The sequence below is a fragment of the Lygodium microphyllum genome, chromosome 21 (genome assembly GCF_053477565.2).
Source record: "Lygodium microphyllum isolate KBCC chromosome 21, Lygodium_microphyllum_v1.1.10, whole genome shotgun sequence".
Taxonomy (NCBI): domain Eukaryota; kingdom Viridiplantae; phylum Streptophyta; class Polypodiopsida; order Schizaeales; family Lygodiaceae; genus Lygodium; species Lygodium microphyllum.
The window spans coordinates 112,847,241-112,852,142 of NC_141155.1; positions in this window are offsets into that span (position 1 = coordinate 112,847,241).

Here is a 4,902-nt window from a genome sequence, read left to right on the forward strand (position 1 = left end):
TTTCTCATGGGGGCTTGTCTTGTTGGATAGAACTACTCTAATATTTAGACCCCATAGTTTCCATGTTGTAAAAATAAGAATATTTTGCATTTGTCATATTGCATAGCATTTCTCCACTACATTGAGAGTGAATGATATTAGGAATAGCTTTATGTGAGGACAACCATTTCAAGAAATTTTGATGATTTTCAATGGATACCTAAGCAACCCACTAGATCTCCATCTCGGATTGAATATTATCCTATGGTTCTGCACTCCTACCATGCTATACTCCAATACCATGTTCATGATATAAATGCTGACTCTTTCTATATTCTTTCTTTTGAATTTGTCCTTCATTCAACTTTAACATAAACATTAAAAGACCACTACCTTCTTCCACAATTAGTTCGTATATATGAACCATTGCAATCTACACTCTCTTGAGATCCACTCTAATATTGTTAAATGTGTTATATTTAAATGTAACTTTCTTTTTTTTCTTTTTAGTATGCCATTAACCCTTTGATAAGAATGTACTTCCCAAAAATATATGAAATTCTATGATTCATAGTAGCAAACCTACTAATTGAAACTATAAGGGATCTAAGCAAACCAAATTCTCTTATTCTATTATGTCTAAGGTTTTTGAACCATAGTCTTAACAAGGCATGATAAACTTTAAGACTAATACCCTTAGTATTATAAGTCTTTACAATTTCTTTTGGTTTCATTATTTCTCTTAAGTCTTGTACTAGCTCTTCAAGAGTTGGGACTCTCATGTCTACATTTCTTGTGATTGAAGAATCCTTACAATGTCTTTTTTGTTCATGGTTTTTTTAAGAAGCTTGATCCTCTCCTCATTTCATTGAATATTAATGCTGAAAACTCAAGAGGCATATTGCTTCACAAGATTTAGTCTCCTTTTTCTAGCACCATTGTTTCCTAACAACTCAAGTATGCTTTTTATTGATTTCTTCCTCTATCTAAATCCTATCAAAGTTTCTTTTAAAGTATTAATTTCTCTTACAATGATTGGTTTGCACTTTCTAAAATTTTTACATTTTTCATCTGCCTTAAAAAAATTTATTGTGATGTTATTAATGTTTCTTTTGTTTCATGCATTTATCTTATGTATACTTAAGATACAAATATATTCTCATACAATATCCAAGCATGCCACCAAAATCATCATTTGTATACCCCATTGAGTCATAAGCATTGAAAAAAGGAGGAGACTTGCCTAGAGAAAAGTCCTTCGGATAAATATTTCCATCTACCCACAAATCTATGTGCTTATTTCCTTATAATCATAACCTATTCACCTCATCCTTATCCAATAATGCTTGATGATATAAGCTTCTCTTATGAATAAATCAAATCTATTTGAATGCCAAGCTTGTACTCACATACACATGTATCACTTGAAGAGGTATTTGTGGATGTTGTAATATAATAGAATCAACCGTGTAACAAAATCACAAAGATGGATAAAAAGTATAAAAAATTGGAATGGCTAGATGACAAAACCACAAAGAAGGCCAAAAAATGTAGGAAAGAGAATGCTCCACATTTCAAGTGTCTCAAATGAATGTGAAGTGGGAAAGAAATAAACATGATGTTGTGCAAGAATCTAGGTAGGACAATATTTTACAAGTTTCAAAAGAAAAATGACCAAAAGGTGACTCGTGACATAATTGAGGAATGTAAGCATTTAGTGACCAACCTCTTAAATGAACCATATATTCTCGCATCAATCACATTTGAACAACCAAATTTGGAGAGCTCATTCTTCTAAAACCTTAACTAATTAACAACTTAATCACTTTATTACATGACCATTTTTTGAATCATTTTTCACCCTAATATCTAGTGCTTTTCCAATGTACTCTCTTTGAGATAAATAGAGAATCTTCTTTGCATAATCCACGTGCCAAGAGTATGATTAGCATTCCCTAAGTCCTTCATGTCAAATGTTTCATCTAACCTTTTCTTCAAAGCATTCACATCAATGTGTCATCTACATAAGGATCAATATCATGAGGCTACCATCCATAGCCTTCTATGTATATAAGCAATAATCAGTCTCACTCTTAGTGTATCCTTGAGGCCTTGTGAAAACATCAAACTTATGATACCACTCCCTAGGAGCTTGTTTCAAACCATATAAGCTTCTTAGGATCAAGCTTGTTTCACTTATTCTTAGAAATATGCAAGCATGCCTCATACTCAAAAAGTGATCATTGGAAGGTTTCTTGTCGAACCTCATCTCTTCAAGGATCTTTCCATCCAATCACTTGCTAGGTGACCTATTTACCAAGTGAACATCTATTAACAACTTCATCCCAAAAACCATGTGTGAGACTTGCACTAGATAGCATACTACATACCCTCCTATGAATAGTCTAACTCATGATTTGCTTAGCCACCCCATTTGAATTGGGTTCTCTAGAGCTATTAACTCTCTTTTAATGCCACACATCTCACAAAAGTTCTAAAAATTATGAGTGGTATACTCTCCGCCATTATCAATCTGCAAGCATTTCAATTTTTTCCTGGAGTGATGCTCAATATAAGCAAAGAACCTTTGGAATGTATCAAGGACATTTCTTTTGTTACAAATGGAAAATACCCATAGTGACAAACTAATAGGCTCCACCCAAAGAAACTATAGGTCTACATTCTATTTTTATAGTACAAACACCCTTCTTATGAGAGACTTTAGTATGTTTACCAAATATGCAATGCTCACACATTCTAAGATTGAAAAAGTTAAAAGGCAATAAGTACTACTTATGGAAATACATTTCATTCTAGTAACAGACATGTGGCTTGCATAGTAATGGCAAAGTTATAGAGGTGGTTGTTCATGACATCTATAATATTGTCTTTTACACCACATACATGCAAATAGTAAATTGTGGCGCATTTTGGTCCTTTAGCAACTATCAAAGTCCCTTTGCATGTTTTCCATGCATAATCACAAAAAATGACACGATAACCTTGATCTTATAATTGTCCAATGTTTATTAGACTTTTCTTTAATTCTAGTATATTGCACATCTTTCAAGTACAAAGGAAGAACCATTGGCTAATGACAACTACACATATCCATACTAGTTTGATATCTATAGTATGAATATAATACGATTGAATTGATTTAGAAAAATAACTAGTTTAGGGCTATCCTTGCTCAATTTAGTCCTAATGCTTCAAAATGCCAAGAGCAAGCTCTCAATGTCTATTTGTGGGCTGTAAAGTGCTATATCTTTTGAGCCCCTCAAACCCCCCTCAAATTCTATGATTTCTTTTCCTTGATTCTTAATTTCCATGTCTCATGATGTGTTCTCCATTTTCTTACCTTTAGTTGTACCTTGGTATTATTTTTGCTTTTTTTGTCTTGAGCTATTTTTAAACAATTCATAATGTGTGCAATAAGGTAAATTGGCCTACTTTAGATTTGTTTTAGTAATCTAGAGGCTTAGTTTACTTATGCTTTTAGCAAATATATAGGGTACATTAGATCCTTCTCCCCTTAAAATTTTTTGAGATGTCATTATCTTGATAAAAACTATGGGTATTGTTATTCAAGAGTGAATTTCTATAATCATGTGGCACCTCTTCTAGATAGTCCTTTCATGTGAGGTTATCTCTAGTATCTAGGATCTATTCTAGTAATCTTTTCAGAATTCCTTGAGCTAGCATTTTTATATAAGGTGTTCTTACAAGATCCAAGAGGTTATTTCTAGTATCAAGGAACCTTTTTGGTTGTATTTCAAGAACTCCTTGAGTTTTCATTAGAATTTGTCCATAAATTATGACCGTATTAGAGCTAGTGATATCAGTTTACATCAACTAACATAATATATGTCATGGGTCTTGAGATGTTGATGTAATCTAGGCTTAAAATCTTGTTTTACTATAGATTTGGTTATCTCATATGGTCGACAATATCTTGGACTGAGCTTGTTGGATCTTCCTAAGGACAACTGTTTTTAGCTCACTCATAGGAAAACCATGTCACCTTCTTTGGATACTCTTTCAGTCCTTTAAGGATCTTCCTAAGGACAAAGTTTTTAGCTCTCACCCTTAGAAAAACCATGTCACCTTCTTTGGATACCCTTTCAATCCATTAAGGATCTAATCAAGCCTTTTTTCAGCCTTGGGTTGCCATGATATACTAGAAAATAACCTTGACTTACTAGTCCATCTCTTCTAAAAAGGCTTTTGAGGATTCCACCTTTATAGTTGGATATGAGAAGTTCAAAGCTGATAGGCATTCTTAGCCGTTCATGGCTTGGAATTCTAAGGTACCTCTCTTTATAACCTTAGAGAGTTCTCACTCTAGTAGTTAACCAAAAGTTGATGGTTCCATGAGCAACACTATTTGATCCCCCTCCTAGGAATGATGGACTTAGTTGAACATGGAAGTTTCTGTCTCTACCTCTAATGGGAAACAATGGATGGTCACCCTAACAAAAATGTAACACCCAACTAAGAAAGATCATGTAAAAGATCTTGTTACTCGGTTCCAAGAAAACATATAAAATGAACAAGAAAATATGACTAAAGCCATGATCAAAGAAACCATAGCTATAATCGTTGATTTCATGGAAAGCAAGAAATGTAACATGCAGTAAAGCACACACCCCTTGCAATGGTGGTGCAAGGTACACACCCCTTACAATGATGGGAGATCCAAGAGAAGGAGTCCTCAACAAGATGATTTGATTAATGGCAAAAAGATCCTATGCACAATTACATCCCAATCTTTAATACTCCCCTTAACCTTATGCTAAACTTATCCCAAGGAATTTATTTTCTCTGTTACAAACCATCCCCTCCTAAGGAAACTTTGTCCTCAAAACTTGCAAAATTTCAGAGAATGTACAATGAATTTGTTGAGGATAGCTTGGTGGCATG